The sequence below is a fragment of the Oncorhynchus nerka genome, linkage group LG22 (genome assembly GCF_034236695.1).
Source record: "Oncorhynchus nerka isolate Pitt River linkage group LG22, Oner_Uvic_2.0, whole genome shotgun sequence".
Taxonomy (NCBI): domain Eukaryota; kingdom Metazoa; phylum Chordata; class Actinopteri; order Salmoniformes; family Salmonidae; genus Oncorhynchus; species Oncorhynchus nerka.
In genome coordinates this window covers 13199122-13218119 of record NC_088417.1, presented here as the reverse complement: position 1 = coordinate 13218119, position 18998 = coordinate 13199122, and the positions used below count along the sequence as shown (strand labels likewise).

General features: G+C 43.4%; 1 protein-coding gene across 1 annotated transcript in view; it reads right to left on the bottom strand.

The window, feature by feature from the left end:
* The window catches only part of LOC115104872 (piezo-type mechanosensitive ion channel component 2-like), a gene marked incomplete at its 3' end in the record, with an annotated part of 132502 nt that overhangs the window by 326 nt on the left and 113178 nt on the right, over positions 1 to 18998 (bottom strand). The gene's annotated exons all lie outside the window — the stretch shown is intronic.

The window sequence follows — 18998 nt, the reverse complement described above, 5'->3', positions numbered from 1 at the left end:
TTGAGTAGAAACGGCACCCTGCCTCGTTGATTAGAAACAGCACCTTGCCTCATTGAGTAGAAACGACACCCTGCCTCATTGAGTAGAAACGGCACCCTGCCTCGTTGATTAGAAACAGCACCTTGCCTCATTGAGTAGAAACGACACCCTGCCTCATTGATTAGAAACAGCACCCTGCCTCGTTGAGTAGAAACGGCACCCTGCCTCGTTGATTAGAAACGGCACCCTGCCTCGTTGATTAGAAACGGCACCCTGCCTCTTTGATTAGAAACGGCACCCTGCCTCATTGAGTAGAAAAGGGCACCCTGCCTCGTTGAGTAGAAACGGCACCCTGCCTCATTGAGTAGAAACGACACCCTGCCTCGTTGAGTGGAAACGGCACCCTGCCTCGTTGAGTAGAAACGGCACCCTGCCTCGTTGAGTAGAAACGGCACCCTGCCTCGTTTAGTAGAAACGACACCCTGCCTCGTTGAGTAGAAACAACACCCTGCCTCGTTGAGTAGAAACGGCACCCTGCCTCGTTGATGAGAAACAGCACCCTGCCTCGTTGATTAGAAACGGCCTTGTTGAGTAGCCCTGCTTTGATGAGAGGAAACGTATCTGCTGACTAGCCCTGCTTTGTTGAGTATAAATGTATTTTCTTAGTAGCCCTGCTTTGCTGAGTAGCCCTGCTTTGCTGAGTAGCCCTGCTTTGTTGAGAGAACTCAATTCAACAGAAGTCATAGTATAGTGTGTACCCAATATGATACTTTGAGTGTTTGTGTGTTGAGAGTGAGACACTAGAGCTGTGCTAATAACCCTGTTAAGCATTTGCTGCAGAACCATGTTGCAGTAAAACTGCTGGTAAGGGTTAAGGAGGGTCCCAGGAGTTACGTCCCATTGTAATTGTTAATGAGAGGGGTTATAGGAGAGATTAGCGGTCTGCTTGACAGTGACATTCAGCAGGACCGTACTCCAGACCACACGTTTAACGACCATTTCAACCAGTTGTCTCTTTTTATTGCACAAAAGGATTAAACCCACTCTAACGACTGCCTGCAATGCAGCAGACCTGCACTTTTCACTCAACATCAGCCAGTGCGTTTGGATTTACATAGCAATTATATTAGAAGACTGCTATCGTGCAAACCAGGAAAAAGGCATATGGATGTCAATAAATTGCAACATTCTGGTTTACATTAGCCATGAGCTATAGTGTACAGTACATCACATTGCATTTAATAAAGTTCAGTTAATAGCAGCCGTTCATATCAGGCCATATGGTGGAAATAACACAGGAGAAAGATGAGCAGGTTATTATGTATATTCATAGCATAAATCCCTGGAGTTCAACAGATGTTGCCATTGCTTTTACAGTGCCTTCAGAAAGTATTCATACCCCAACACGTATTCAACATTTTGTTGTGTCATATCATTATAGTCTATAAATCGGGCATATGGTTCTGTTCCAGTTAAATTGTGACTTACTTAAAACTAAATACAAATTAAACAAAAAATGCATGATTAGGCTCAGTCTCCAGTGCCTTTGAATTTGTTTTTTAGAAACAGAGTCTGTGGCTTCAGGCTGATGTGATGGTGCCTGGAGAGCAGACCAGCAACAGAGAATCTCCTCTCAGCGTTTGCAGAACCACTGGGGGAATCTCCTCCCAGAACCACTGGGGATGGTAAACACCCTTCGGGCCGCTCTTACCAGGCTGGGCAGGATGCACCTTTTCCTTTTGTTGTTGTTGGTAGGCCTGAAGGATTTTAGGTGAAATAACCCTATCCAAATGGAAAGCTCCGTGAAAGAGATAATATGCCAGAACTATTGGGTCAAAGTCATTGACGGCCTACTGTATTGATAAAAGAACGAAAATAATCTAAACTTTAATGAGATCAAAGTTTTTGTTTATAAATACTTTACTACAATGACACACTTAGCTATCTACCCACCTTGTTCCTTTATGTTAGCATGTGCACTTAGTAAGTACACCATCATGATTTTGGGATATGTGTCTTTTCAGATTTCACAATGATTCTTTAGTTGTGGACACTACATCACCACACTCCCTCTCATGCTCTTGGGCCTCATCTTTGTAAATCAACTTGATTTTTCACCTGTGTGTTTTTATAAGTTTCTTTCTGAAAATATTTAGTGAACTCCATGACAGTAGCTAATGCAAGGGGCTATAACAGCACACAAAAAGACTACAAATGCATGCTGGGCCGGGCTCTGCTACTCGCTCTGTTCCAGTTAAATTGGTCACACTCTGCTACTCGCTCAGTTCCAGTTAAATTGGTCACACTCTGCTACTCGCTCTATTCCAGTTAAATTGGTCACACTCTGCTACTCGCTCAGTTCCAGTTAAATTGGTCACACTCTGCTACTCGCTCTATTCCAGTTAAATTGGTCACACTCTGCTACTCGTTCTGTTCCAGTTAAATTGGTCACACTCTGCTACTCGTTCAGTTCCAGTTAAATTGGTCACACTCTGCTACTCGCTCTGTTCCAGTTAAATTGGTCACACTCTGCTACTCGCTCAGTTCCAGTTAAATTGGTCACACTCTGCTACTCGCTCTATTCCAGTTAAATTGGTCACACTCTGCTACTCGCTCTGTTCCAGTTAAATTGGTCACACTCTGCTATTCGCTCTGTTCCAGTTAAATTGGTCACACTCTGCTACTCGCTCTTTTCCAGTTAAATTGGTCACACTCTGCTACTCGCTCTGTTCCAGTTAAATTGGTCACACTCTGCTACTCGCTCTGTTCCAGTTAAATTGGTCACATTCTGCTACTCGCTCTGTTCCAGTTAAATTGGTCACACTCTGCTACTCGCTCTGTTCCAGTTAAATTGGTCACACTCTGCTACTCGCTCTATTCCAGTTAAATTGGTCACACTCTGCTACTCGCTCTGTTCCAGTTAAATTGGTCACACTCTGCTACTCGCTCTGTTCCAGTTAAATTGGTCACACTCTGCTACTCGCTCAGTTCCAGTTAAATTGGTCACACTCTGCTACTCGCTCTAATCCAGTTAAATTGGTCACACTCTGCTATTCGCTCTGTTCCAGTTAAATTGGTCACACTCTGCTACTCGCTCTGTTCCAGTTAAATTGGTCACACTCTGCTACTCGCTCTGTTCCAGTTAAATTGGTCACACTCTGCTACTCGCTCTATTCCAGGTAAATTGGTCACACTCTGCTACTCGCTCTATTCCAGGTAAATTGGTCACACTCTGCTACTCGCTCTATTCCAGGTAAATTGGTCACACTCTGCTACTCGCTCTGTTTCCAGCTCCGCTCTGCTCACATACCCTGCTTGTTGCAGGATGCATGTTTTGGAGTATTTCTATTCTGTACAGGCTCCCTTCTTTCACTCTGTCAATTAGGTTAGTATTGTAGAGTAACTACAATGTTGTTGATCCATCCTCAGTTATCTCCTATCACAGCCATTAAACTCTGTAACTTTTTTAAAGTCACTATTGGCCTCTTGGTGAGTGGTTTCCTTCCTCTCTGGCAACTGAGTTAGGAAAGACGCCTGTATCTTTGTGGTGACTGGGTGTATTGATAAACCATTTAAAGTGTAATTAATAACTTCATCATGCTCAAAGGTTTGATTGTTTTCGACCCATTTACCAATAGGTGCCCTTCTTTGCATTGTTAAACCTTCCTGGTCTTTGTGGTTGAATCTGTGTTTGAAATTCACGGCTCGACTGAGGGACCTTACAGATAATTGTATATGTGGGGTACAGAGATGAGGTAGTCATTCAAAAATTATGTTAAACACTATTATTGCACACAGAGTGAGGCCATGTAACTTGTTATGTGGCTTGTTAAGCAAATGTACAGCTTTACAGCTTTCCATTTTTTATTAATTAGTAAAAAAAAAAAATAAACATAACTCCACTTTGACATGTTGAGGTATTATGTGTAGACCAGTGACAACAAATCTAAATTCGATCCATTTTAAATTAATGCTGTAACACAGCAAAATGTGAAAAAAGTCAAGGGATGTGAATACTTTCTGTACATATCCAGTCTGTGTACTATATACAGTATACTGTACATGTTGTTATCCTTCTCCCATTCACAAACAATACATGATGTGAACAGCTGCATTTCAAATGCACATAAAGACTAATTATTAGCCTGTTTGTCTGTACATTAGATGATAAAGTGACATGCGTTAGGCGACAGACTCTCCTAACGAGGTTAGGGGAACATAAATGAATATCCTGGGACAGAACAGGATGGATGAGCATTAAGAGAAATCAGATTAGGTGTGGGACGCTGGAGACGAGACAGAATGTAGGCTTCACTTCAAAAGCACTAAGCAGACTAGCTGACTCAAAACTGTGGTAGATGCATCAGTTTACACGTTCTTATCGTATAGTATGTACTTCAAATGTCAATACAGAAGGAAATTGTCACGCCCTGGTCTTAGTATTTTGTGTTTTCTTTCTTTATTTGGTCAGGCCAGGGTGTGACATGGGTTATATTGTGTTGTGTTTATGTATGGGTTTTTTTTCGTAGGTTTTGGGATTGTGGCTTAGTGGGGTGTTCTAGCAAAGTCTATGGTTGCCTTGAGATGGTTCTCAATCAGAGGCAGGTGATTCTCGTTGTCTCTGATTGGGAACCATATTTAGGCAGCCATATTCTTTGAGTGTTTCGTGGGTGATTGTTCCTGTCTTTGTGTTTGCACCAGATAGGCTGTATAGGTTTTCACATTCCGTTTGTTGTTTTGTATTGTTCGTGGTTTTTCTTTATTAAAGATGTATCGAACTAACCACGCTGCATTTTGGTCCGACTCTTTCGACGGAAGAAAGCCTTTAACAGAAATTTAGAAACCAACTTCAGAAAAAGGAGTTCAAATCAAATGTTATTTATCAACTGCTTTGTTAGCAACAGCTGAAGACGACCAGTGAAATGCTTTACTTACGGGTGCTTTTTCAACAATGCAGAGTTAAATATTTAAAAAGATATATATACACACTACCGGTCCAAAGTTTTAGAACATGTACTCATTCAATCTCTTCACTATTATTCTACAACGTAGAAAAAAGTTTTAAAAAATAAAGAAAAACCCTGAATGAGTAGGTGTTCTAAAACATTTGACCCGTAGTGAATATATATAAATAAATACACAGTGAATCATAATGACGAGTAATAATAACAACTTATATATAGGCCTTCCTGTTTGTGACTTTGTAACCATATGAATTTACACTGTAATTACGACTAGCCTACTTATTTAAATGCATAGGTTTTAGGCATTAAACGCATCCATGCTTCTACATACTTTGCAAAAATCCGTAACATAACAAGATAAAAAAAAGTAACATTAAAACAATATTTGTGCCATTGTAAGTAAGAATTTGTTCTTAACTGATTTGTTAGTTAAATAAAGGTTAAATTATATATACATATATATATATATATATATATTTTTTTTATTACTATAGTATAAATACTGTAGTAAGAAAAAACTGTAGTATATACTATAGTAATTACTATAGTATTTTTACAGATTGTAATATACAGTGTTATTTACTGCCGTGTTTTTGCGGACTGTAGTATACTATAGTATTTACTGTAGTGTTTTTGCGGACATTACTTTATTAATTAAGTGTTTTTGTTTTATTATCTTTGACATAGCATTGTCCTTGACGAAACCTACTCGACAAAATACTCAAAAAGCTAATTTTCCATAACGTGACTTAGGTCTAAAAGGACAGTTCAGAGATTCTGCTCTTTTTAAAACCTGTAGGGAACACAATATATGGTCTACACTTGGCCTGTAGGTTCCTCACTTATGTGTGGCACAAATTGGGACTAAAGTGGAGGGGAATGGGCAGAGTAAATGCAAATGAAATACTGTAGTATATACTTTAGTAATTACTGTAGTGTTTTTCCGGACATTACTGTAGTATTTACTGTAGTGTTTTTGTGGTCTGCAGTATACTGTAGTATTTACTATAGCATTTTAAAGTATACTACAACATTCTATAGTGAGTACTACACATGATCAACGTATACTATAGTGTGTAGTATAGTAGTATATTCTATTCTATATATTTTTTTAAATGTGCCTCGACAAAGCAACTAAATAATTCTATAGTAAGTGCTGTAGTATTCTACAGTATACTACAGTTTACTAAATAATTCTATAGTAAGTGCTGTAGTATTCTATAGTCAACTGTATTTTTTTGAATGTGGGTAACTCTGAAGAAATCTAATTCAATCCATCAGGCAGGGAAACAAAAGCAATATGAAGGCTACACCACATAGACATGTTATTTCTGGTTGGGAAAAATAGCCGCCAAGGGTAAGACACCTCAAAAAAGGAAAAACTACAAACATTTTGTGAGAGAAACAGCTAATTAGATGGTGATTTTACACCATCTGGTGATTTTACAACTAATTAGATGTAAAATCACCAATTTATGAATACAGGAAAAGCAAATTATTGCTATAAAATGAAACTATTCAAAATGTAGGCTACATGTGCCAAATGTGGTCATCTGAGAGTAATTGGTATAATTTCCTCAAAACATTAGTCTCTCATGGCACACATGTAGGATCTTAATTTGAGCCAATTTTCTACAGCAGGAAAGTAATCCTGCAGCAACAGCCAATGTGAATTGTGTCGATTATAATTAAGAAACATTTTTGTAGGGGTTGATCCATTTTTCGTAAGGGAAGATCAAGTCTGACATTTCTAAATGGAAATTACAAACTAAAGAAGCTTTTTTAAACCTCAAATACACAACACGTTTAAAATGCCCTGCATTGCAGGAACGTTTTCCGGCAACAGGGTGATCAAATTAAGATCCGACATCTGTATAATAGTCCAACATGAGATCAAAGAGTCTTGGGGGGTTTGTTAGCTGTGGTTGGAACCTCAAACTCAACTGTGGTTCAACCGATCTAAAATCCTCTCCACAGCAAGGCCCTCTCGGTTTTAATATCTATACTGGAGTCAGCAATTAGAGAACTAAAATACAAATCATTTTAGAGCAGCCGAATCAGTTGCTTATTTGAAATGGGCCTGCATGGTAAAAGTGAAATCTGCCTAGCTACATATTTTCCCGATATGTATCACACTGCTCTGTGCGATCACACACCGCCCTATCGTGAAATCTCCACAGGGCAAAACAAACAAGTCTTTCTCGCTGGGTAAAACACCAAAGTCAGTCATCTCCTCACTATCGTCAGCGGCGTATCGTAAATGATCGAACAAGTTGCGTTTGACGAAGCCCTATTTATTTAACTGAGGCGACGGCTCCCATGCAGCGTGCATGTTCAACAGAGGAGGCAGCGAACGAACCAACCACTCTCTTATGAACCTCCTGAGGGATCTGATTCCACCTCTTCCTCCTGGCTCTCACAAACGGGCTCTCAGTCTGTCCACAGGCCACACCCTGTTACATCACTACACACTGTAAGAGGACGAAGGGGGTTGGAGTCAGTCTAGTCATCAGCACTCCCCCTGGTAGGCTACTGCCAGTTCACTGTACAGTAGCATGACTAGTTGGATACCTGGTTGTTGATTGGTCAACTTCCGTTTTCAACGGACCAAGAATATTGTCCGTCTACATTCATGCAAACTACTTTGCAATTCATGATTTAAATTTTTCAACATGAAGAGGTGATAATCCTAGTACCCGAAGTCAATCTTAAATGAATGATTGTTTATTGTCAGCGATCTGGAGAGGTTCCAACCAACTCAATGCACCATAGTACACATATCAATCAGGAGCTCTGCCTGGGGCTGTCCCAGCAGTTGTCGTATATATGGCTATACACAGACAAGTTATATTTGCATGATTTAGCATAATTTATTCATCATTACCATTTTGTTTCAATCATGTGACAGACCAATACTGGTTCATAACATGCGACAGACCAACACCTCACAAGGCTCTACGCTGAGACCTTGAAACTAAGATATCTTTCATTTGTTCTCAAAACAATGTGGCATACTGCCAAATTGCAGCTACTGATAGTGAGGATTTGTACAGTCAGCCACTTGCATGAACACAGAAATTGGTTTATAGAACAGCACATGAATAGAACACAGAAATGTGTTATAAGAAAGGCATGTATAACATTTTCATTACAGGGTATTTTCTGTCCCTAAAAATCTTTAATAAAATGTTACTTTCAGGATGTGACAAACTTTAGGGATATTGCAGGTAGAGTGCCGGCGTCTCGAGTGAGGTCACAAAGGCCGGGTCCAATTCTATATCCATAATCCACAACCACAAGTTTTGTACCTTAGAAATGACAAATATAAACCCCAATGGAAACGCCACGCAAAAAGCATTTGGGAGACAATCAGCTGCTCAGCCATGTAAATGTAAAGAGAGGGGGAGAGAGAGAGAGAGAGAGAGAGAGGAGAGAGAGTGGAGAGAGAGAGGGGAGAGAGGGGGGGAGAGAGGGGGAGAGAGAGGGGGAGAGAGGGGGAGAGAGGGGGAGAGAGAGAGGGGAGAGAGGGGGAGAGAGAGAGGGGGAGAGAGAGAGAGGGGGGAGAGAGGGGGAGAGAGAGAGAGGGGGAGAGAGAGGGAGGAGAGAGAGGGAGGAGAGAGAGAGTGGAGAGAGAAGAGAGAGAGAAGAGAGAGAGAGAGAGAGAGAGAGAAACATCTTCCATGTAAATTAGTTTATTAGTAAAGTCACAAATACCCAGAGGTCAAAGTTAAAAGCTTCTAAGGAACCTATGAAAAACAACATCTGGTGGTCCTGCTTGACTCAGTTGGTAAGACTGTGGTGCTAGTGACACCAAGGTCATGGGTTCAATTCCCACAGGGAACACATACACATATTGAAAATGTATGCACGTGGCTTTGGACAGATGCATCTGCTAAGTGGTCTATGTTAGAAGACAAAAAACTGGAAGACTGCCAACTAATCTATCAAGCTCAATAACAGCCAATCCATTCATATCCCCCTGCAGCTGCAGACAGAGAGGAACTAACGAGGAGAGCTGTGCTGACAGCATCAGGCTTGCTAGTGATAAACAGCTTTGGTGTCAACACATGGGAAACCAGTTGCTCTGGCTTCCTCATTGACAGTTCATCCAATTCCTCATTGAGTTAGGGCTGATACACTGACAAGCGGAGCTATATCTGAATGAATGATGGCATGTGTGAATACATCTTAACACAGTCTCTCACTCTGCCACCCACAGGGGTGTGTGTACCTGGGTACAGGGTACAGGCTGGTAGTTGGAACTAAGCCAGGGTCGGCATATATGAGCTGCATAAGAATGTTGGCATGTGAGCTGAAATCATAGCTTAATATATCTCAGAGATTTTGATGCAGTTCACCGCTGTGTATAACTTGATGTGATGATGTGTTGTGTATTGTATGTGGGAGCAGGGCCGTACGCCCATCAATATTTCCTCTCGGGTAAAATAAGGTTGATTTTTTTATCTTATCTAAAGTAAAGGCCTTGTTAAATATGTGATCATGAACATGGTAGATTATTAACATGCCAGCCTAAAGACATCACACTAAGAGGTGCTCTAGATTTAAGGCAGGGTGAACAATAGGTGGTAAGGGTGTGAAGGGTGAGGGTTTCAAGGGTGAAGTTTAGTAGTGCGTGTGGCCTGATCAGAGTTGTGGGTTTCGGCAGGCATCAGTAGCGGTCACCATTATCTCGTCCCCCTCCTACAGTAGCTTCTAGCTAGTATCAGCTATCTACAGTTGTAACTAGTTCACTAACACAGCTAATGATTGCTCCATGGACTAGCTATAGCATCACAGTGAGCCTGTACATTGGCAAATGTTACAAAACAATGGTGATGGCTGAGCTGTGGAGCTGTGAGAGAGAGTCAGCCAGTGATCAGAGAAGTATGGTAGTGTGGTTCTAATCAGCCCTTAAGTCGTATAACTGTAAAGGGCCATGCCAGGGGAGGGGGAGGGGCACATTCCAACTAATTACCGCTCCACAACACGCTGCACACTTGGAGAAAGCACGTCCCCACACTGCTTTTATTAGGGAAGAGTGAGTAGGGGGAGAGAGAGACAGAGCGGGAGGGTGACAGAAGCGAGAGAGGCAGAGAGGGAGGGAGAGACAGCAGAGAGAGAGAGAGAGGGAGAGAGAAAGAGGGGGCAAGTTTGGATCAGGAGCCCTGTCCTGGATCTGAGAGTCTCTGGCACCAGATGAGGAGCGGTGAGAACAAAAGATGATGGAGGAGAGGAGAGGAGAGGAGAGATGAGACAGAGGAGAGAAGAGTAGAGGAGAGAGCAGAATAGACAGAGGAGAGGAGGGGAGAGAGGAGAGGGGAGAGTAGACAGAGGAGACCAGGGGAGAGAGGAGAGGAGAGGAGAGGAGAGGAGAGGAGAGGAGAGGAGAGGAGAGGAGAGGAGAGGAGAGGAGAGGAGAGGAGAGGAGAGGAGAGGAGAGAGGAGACAGAGGAGAGGAGAGCAGAGGAGAGGAGAGAGCAGAATAGACAGAGGAAAGGAGGGGAGAGAGGAGATGGGAGATGAGACAGAGGAGAGGAGAGCAGAGCAGAGTAGAGGAGAGAGCAGAATAGACAGAGGAAAGGAGGGGAGAGAGGAGAGTGGAGATGAGACGGAGGAGAGGACATAGGAGAGTAGACAGAGGAGAGGAGGGGAGGGGAGAGAGGAGAGTAGACAGGGGAGAGGAGGGGAGGGGAGAGAGGAGAGTAGACAGGGGAGGGGAGAGGAGAGAGGAGAGTAGACAGAGGAGAGGAGGGGAGTAGACAGAGGAGAGGAGGGGAGAGAGGAGAGGAGGGGAGAGAGGAGACAGAGGAGAGGAGGGAGAGAGGAGAGGAGGGAGAGAGTAGACAGAGGAGAGGAGGGGAGAGAGGAGAGGAGGGGAGAGAGTAGACAGAGGAGAGGAGGGGAGAGAGGAGAGGAGGGGAGAGAGTAGACAGAGGAGAGGAGGGGAGGGGAGAGAGGAGAGTAGACAGGGGAGGGGAGAGGAGAGAGGAGAGTAGACAGGGGAGAGGAGAGTAGACAGAGGAGAGGAGGGGGAGAGAGGAGAGGAGGGGAGAGAGTAGACAGAGGAGAGGGGAGGGGGAGAGAGGAGACAGAGGAGAGGAGGGGAGAGAGGAGAGGAGGGGAGAGAGTAGACAGAGGAGAGGAGGGGAGGGGAGAGAGGGGGAGAGAGTAGACAGAGGAGAGGAGGGGAGAGAGGAGAGGAGGGGAGAGAGTAGACAGAGGAGAGGAGGGGAGGGAGAGAGGAGAGTAGACAGGGAGAGGAGGGGAGGGGAGAGAGGAGAGTAGACAGGGAGGGGAGAGGAGAGTAGACAGGGGAGGGGAGAGGAGAGGAGGGGAGAGAGTAGACAGAGGAGAGGAGGGGAGAGAGGAGAAGAGGGGAGAGAGTAGACAGAGGAGAGGAGGGGAGGGGAGAGAGGAGAGTAGACAGGGGAGAGGAGGGAGGGAGAGAGGAGAGTAGACAGGGGAGGGGAGAGGAGAGTAGACAGGGGAGGGAGAGGAGAGTAGACAGGGGAGGGGAGAGGAGAGTAGACAGGGGAGGGGAGAGGAGAGAGGAGACAGAGGAGAGGAGGGAGAGAGGAGACAGATGAGAGGAGGGGAGAGAGGAGAGTAGACAGAGGAGAGGAGGGGAGAGAGGAGAGGAGAGGAGGGGAGAGAGGAGAGTAGACAGAGGAGAGGAGGGGAGGGGAGAGAGGAGAGTAGACAGGGGAGGGGAGAGGAGAGAGGAGAGTAGACAGAGGAGAGGAGGGGAGAGAGGAGAGGAGGGGAGAGAGGAGACAGAGGAGTTAAGACGTACATGGGAGATAAGGGGAGACTATACACTGAGTATACAAAACAGTGCTCTTTCCATGATGTAGACTGACCAGGCGAATCCAGGTGAAAGCTATGATATCTTATTGATGTCACTTGTTAAATCCACTTCAATCAGTGTAGATGAAGGGGAGGAGACTGGTTTCTAAGCCTTGAGACAACTGAGACATGGATTGTGTATGTGTGCCATTCAGAGGGCGAATGGGAAAGACAACAGATTTAAATGCCTTTAAACGGGGTATGGAAGTAGGTGGCAGGTGCACTGGTTTGTGTTAAGTACTGCAAACCTGCTGTGTTTCCCGTGTATATCAAGAATGGTCCGCCACCCAAAGGACATCCAGCCAACTTGACAACTGTAGGAAGCGTTGGTGTCAACATAAGCCAGCATCCCTGTGGAACATTTTAAACACCTTGTAGAGTCCATGAGGGGAGAGGGGGTGCAACTCAATATGAGTGTTCCTAATGTTTGGCTTATCCAGCGTAGAAGCCTAGAGGCATGGAATTAGGAAAGGATAGAACATGAGAGGAGGAGAGGAAAATACATGCAGGAAGAGAGAGTGTGAGAGAGAGAGAGAGAGAGAGAAAGAGAGAGAGAGAGAGAGAAGGGAGAAGGGAGGAGAGAAGAGAGAGAAGAGAGAGAAGAGAGTGGAGAGAGTGGAGAGAGAGAAGAGAGGATAGAGAGAGGGGAGAGAGAGAGAGAGAGAGAGGGGGAGAGAGAGGGGGAGAGAGAGAGGGGGAGAGAGAGGGGGATGAGAGAGTGGAGAGAGAGAGAGAGAGAAGAGAGAAGAAAGAGGAGAGAGAGAGAAGAAAGAGGAGAGAAAGAGGAGAGAGAGAGAGAAGAAAGAGGAGAGAAAGAGGAGAGAGAGAGAGAGAAGAAAGAGGAGAGAGAGAGAGAAGAAAGAGGAGAGAAAGAGGAGAGAGAGAGAAGAGGGGGGAGAGAGATAGGGAGAGAGCGGGGGGAGAGAGATAGAGAGAGGGGAGAGAGAGAGGAGAGAGAGAGGGAAACATACGAGAGACTGTTAACTCTAGCACGGCCGCTACCACAGAAAACACTAATGATGACCAGATGTCTCTCCGGCGCTGGAATGCAAATGCATTGTTAATGGGAGCAAAACAGGCATCCCACAGCAACACAAATACGGAGTTTAAGATTAATGTTGCACGGGTGAGGATTTGTGCAGGTTTACATAAGATTGTGTTCTTGTGGTTCTAGGCCTGCTCAAGTCATTTACATTTTTGACATTTTAGTAATTTAGCAGGCACTCTTAATCAGTGCGACTTACAGGAGCAATTAGACAATTAAGTGCATTGCTCAAGTGCACAACGGCAGATTTTTCAACTAGTCGGCTAAGGGCTTCTTACCAGCGACCTTTCGGTTACTACCCGACACCTGGCTAGTTGGGGTTCTGCCCAATGTTCCCTCTAAGCTGCGTGCGGGCGTGAAGTAGCCCTGAGACTGCCGCACAGCTCCGCAGAAGAAATACACGCCCGCAGAGAGAAGCACGAGAACCTCACTCAGTTCTCTAGAGCAGTGGTCACCAACTCAATCTCCAAGGTATTCCTAGTCGATAAGCCAAACATGTTTGTAAAAAACCCAATGATTAAGCCTTGTGTTCCTATTTTATTTCTTTTAGTCTTGGGCTGTTGGAGGTAGATGCACCTGATTCAGCTGCCCTGCACGCTGGGTAGGCACACGGTTGCATTTTTGTACCATTTCATGTGTATGAAGGTCTAACGCTGGCCAATCGGACGGCTCAGATGACCATTTCTGCAGTAACTAGCAGGCATAAACAAAAGCTACAGCAAAGTTGATACTGTGACATTTTAAAACGTTTATAACAATGACTAGAGAGACTGTCAATAAATACAGCAAAGAGCTGCTGTTTAAGTTCTTACTCAGCATTGTCAATATTTTGTTTTCAACACTTTTATATGCCATAAAATTCACGTTCTTCCTATTTCCACTCAGCACTACAACAAGCACTGCAGCAGTAATGAATTAGTAGGAACGTGTCTCTGTAGGCTTGTTTTTATTAGCGGCTTAAGTATTTTTTTTTATATCAAAAAACATTTTACTTTCTCTGTTCATGGGAGTAATCTGAGCGGTTTATCTCTACTTGTATTTTGAGTCAGAAAGGGATCTTGACTCAGAAAGGGATCTTGACTCAGAAAGGGATCTTGACTCAGAAAGGGATCTTGAAAGGTTGGTGACCACTGTTCTAGTGTTCTCTGTTAACACTAAACGTTTCCCTTTACTGTGGCAAATGTGATCGAATCAACACAATATTATCCCATTTCAATGCAACAAAGAGAAACAAAATGAACTAAGCAAGATATTTTGTTGAAGGCAGAAAGCATCAGAGTAGGGTTCTATTGCATTGACGTAATCTACCCAGCCTGTACTCTACCCAGCCCGTACTCTACCCAGCCCGTACTCTACCCAGCCCGTACTCTACCCAGCCCGTACTCTACCCAGCCCGTACTCTACCCAGCCCGGTGTGACATTACTAGTGTAAAAAAAAAAAAGGTAAACATTTCTTTATTTTACCGTTATTTAACTAGGTAAGTCAGTTTAAGAACAAATTCTTCTTTAAAATGACGGCCTACCCCAAGGCAAAAAGAACTCCTGCAGGGACGGTAGCTGGGATAAAAACAAACAAATACAATCAAATATAGGACAAAACACACATCAGCAAAAGAGAGACACCACAAAACTACATACAGAGAGACACCACAACACTACATAAAGAGAGACACCACAACACTACATAAAGAGAGACACCACAACACTACATAAAGAGAGACACCACAACACTACATAAAGAGAGACACCACAACACTACATACAGAGAGACACCACAACACTACATAAAGAGAGACACCACAACACTACATAAAGAGAGACACCACAACACTACATAAAGAGAGACACCACAACACTACATAAAGAGAGACACCACAACACTACATAAAGAGAGACACCACTACACTACATAAGAGACACCACAACACTACATAAAGAGAGACACCACAACACTACATAAAGAGAGACACCACAACACTACATACAGAGAGACACCACAACACTACATAAATAGAGACACCACTACACTACATAAGAGACACTACAACACTACATAAAGAGAGACAACACAACTGTCACGGTTTTCTTCTGTTGAAGGAGAGGCGGACCAAAACTCAGCGTGGTTATTTTGATACATCTTTAATAAAGAAGAAAATAAAAACAATATACAAAAACAAGAACCGTGAAAAACCGAAAACAGCCCTATCTGGTGTAACAAACACAAAGACAGGAACAATCACCCACAAAACCCAACACAAAACAGGCTACCTAAATATGGTTCCCAATCAGAGACAATGACTAACACCTGCCTCTGATTGAGAACCATATCAGGCCAAACACAGAAACAGACAAACTAGACACACAACATAGAATGCCCACTCAGATCACACCCTGACCAAACAAAACATAGAAACATACAAAGCAAACTATGGTCAGGGTGTGACAACAACACTACATGAAGAGAGACACCACAACACTACATAAAGAGAGACACTAAAACACTACATAAAGAGAGACACCACAACACTACATAAAGAGAGACACCACAACACTACATAAAGAGAGACACTAAAACACTACATAAAGAGAGACACTAAAACACTACATAAAGAGAGACACTAAAACACTACATAAAGAGAGACACCACAACACTACATAAAGAGAGACACTAAAACACTACATAAAGAGAGACACTAAAACACTACATAAAGAGAGACACTAAAACACTACATAAAGAGAGACACTAAAACACTTCATAAAGAGAGACACCACAACACTACATAAAGAGAGACACCACAACACTACATAAAGAGAGACACCACAACACTACATAAAGAGAGACACCACAACACTTCATAAAGAGAGACACCACAACACTACATAAAGAGAGACACCACAACACTTCATAAGAGAGACACCACAACACTACATAAAGAGAGACACTAAAACACTACATAAAGAGAGACACCACAACACTACATAAAGAGAGACACTAAAACACTACATAAAAAGAGACACTACAACACTACATAAAGAGAGACACTAAAACACTACATAAAGAGAGACACCACAACACTTCATAAAGAGAGACACCACAACACTACATAAAGAGAGACACTAAAACACTACATAAAGAGAGACACCACAACACTTCATAAAGAGAGACACCACAACACTACATAAAGAGAGACACTAAAACACTACATAAAGAGAGACACCACAACACTTCATAAAGAGAGACACCACAACACTACATAAAGAGAGACACTAAAACACTACATAAAGAGAGACACTAAAACACTACATAAAGAGAGACACCACAACACTCATAAAGAGAGACACCAAAACACTACATAAAGAGAGACACCACAACACTACATAAAGAGAGACACTAAAACACTACATAAAGAGAGACACCACAACACTACATAAAGAGAGACACCACAACACTACATAAAGAGAGACAACACTACATAAAGAGAGACACCACTACATAAAGAGAGACAACACTACATAAAGAGAGACACTAAAACGCTACATACAGAGAGACACCACAACACTACATAAAGAGAGACACTAAAACACTACATAAAGAGAGACACCACAACACTACATAAAGAGAGACACTAAAACACTACATAAAGAGAGACACCACAACACTACATGAAGAGAGACACCACAACACTACATAAAGAGAGACACTACAACACTACATAAAGAGAGACACCACAACACTACATAAAGAGAGACACTAAAACACTACATAAAGAGAGACACTACAACACTACATACAGAGAGACACCACAACACTACATAAAGAGAGACACTAAAACACTACATAAAGAGAGACACTACAACACTACATAAAGAGAGACACTAAAACACTACATACAGAGAGACACCACAACACTACATAAAGAGAGACACTACAACACTACATACAGAGAGACACCACAACACTACATAAAGAGAGACACTAAAACACTACATAAAGAGAGACACCACAACACTTCATAAAGAGAGACACCACAACACTACATAAAGAGAGACACCACAACACTTCATAAAGAGAGACACCACAACACTACATAAAGAGAGACAACACTACATAAAGAGAGACACTACAACACTACATAAAGAGAGACACCACAACACTACATAAAGAGAGACAACACTACATAAAGAGAGACACCACAACACTACATAAAGAGAGACAACACTACATAAAGAGAGACACCACAACACTTCATAAAGAGAGACACTAAAACACTACATAAAGAGAGACACTACAACACTACATAAAGAGAGACACCACAACACTACATAAAGAGAGACACTAAAACACTACATAAAGAGAGACACCACAACACTACATAAAGAGAGACACCACAACACTACATAAAGAGAGACACCACTACATAAAGAGAGAGGGGAGAAAACTAGACCGGGTCTATGGAACAGAGAGGAGAAAACTAGACCGGGTCTATGGAACAGAGAGGAGAAAACTAGACCGGGTCTATGGAACAGAGAGGGAGAGAAAACTAGACCGGGTCTATGGAACAGAGAGGAGAAAACTAGACCGGGTCTATGTAACAGAGAGGAGAAAACTAGACCGGGTCTATGGAACAGAGAGGGGAGAAAACTAGACCGGGTCTATGTAACAGAGAGGAGAAAACTAGACCGGGTCTATGTAACAGAGAGGAGAAAACTAGACCGGGTCTATGGAACAGAGAGGAGAAAACTAGACCGGTCTATGAAACAGAGAGGGGAGAAAACTAGACCAGGTCTATGTAACAGAGAGGAGAAAACTAGACCGGGTCTATGGAACAGAGAGGGGAGAAAACTAGACCGGGTCTATGGAACAGAGAGGAGAAAACTAGACCGGGTCTATGGAACAGAGAGGGAGAGAAAACTAGACCGGGTCTATGGAACAGAGAGGAGAAAACTAGACCGGGTCTATGTAACAGAGAGGAGAAAACTAGACCGGGTCTATGGAACAGAGAGGAGAAAACTAGACCGGGTCTATGGAACAGAGAGGAGAAAACTAGACCGGGTCTATGTAACAGAGAGGAGAAAACTAGACCGGGTCTATGTAACAGAGAGGAGAAAACTAGACCGGTCTATGTAACAGAGAGGAGAAAACTAGACCGGGTCTATGGAACAGAGAGGAGAAAACTAGACCGGGTCTATGAAACAGAGAGGAGAAAACTAGACCGGGTCTATGGAACAGAGAGGAGAAAACTAGACCGGGTCTATGGAACAGAGAGGAGAGAAAACTAGACCGGGTCTATGGAACAGAGAGGAGAAAACTAGACCGGGTCTATGGAACAGAGAGGAGAAAACTAGACCGGGTCTATGGAACAGAGAGGAGAAAACTAGACCGGGTCTATGGAACAGAGAGGAGAAAACTAGACCGGGTCTATGGAACAGAGAGGAGACAACTAGACCGGGTCTATGGAACAGAGAGGGAGAAAACTAGACCGGGTCTATGGAACAGAGAGGAGACAACTAGACCGGGTCTATGGAACAGAGAGGGGAGAAAACTAGACCGGGTCTATGGAACAGAGAGGAGACAACTAGACCGGGTCTATGGAACAGAGAGAGGAGAAAACTAGACCGGGTCTATGGAACAGAGAGGAGAGAAAACTAGACCGGGTCTATGGAACAGAGAGGAGACAACTAGACCGGGTCTATGGAACAGAGAGAGGAGAAAACTAGACCGGGTCTATGGAACAGAGAGGAGACAACTAGACCGGGTCTATGGAACAGAGAGAGGAGAAAACTAGACCGGGTCTATGGAACAGAGAGGAGAAAACTAGACCGGGTCTATGGAACAGAGAGGAGAAAACTAGACCGGGTCTATGGAACAGAGAGAGGAGAAAACTAGACCGGGTCTATGGAACAGAGAGGAGAAAACTAGACCGGGTCTATGGAACAGAGAGGGGAGAAAACTAGACCGGGTCTATGGAACAGAGAGGGGAGAAAACTAGACCGGGTCTATGGAACAGAGAGGAGAAAACTAGACCGGGTCTATGGAACAGAGAGGATAAACCTAGACCGGGTCTATGGAACAGAGAGGAGACAACTAGACCGGGTCTATGGAACAGAGAGGAGAAAACTAGACCGGGTCTATGGAACAGAGAGGAGAAAACTAGACCGGGTCT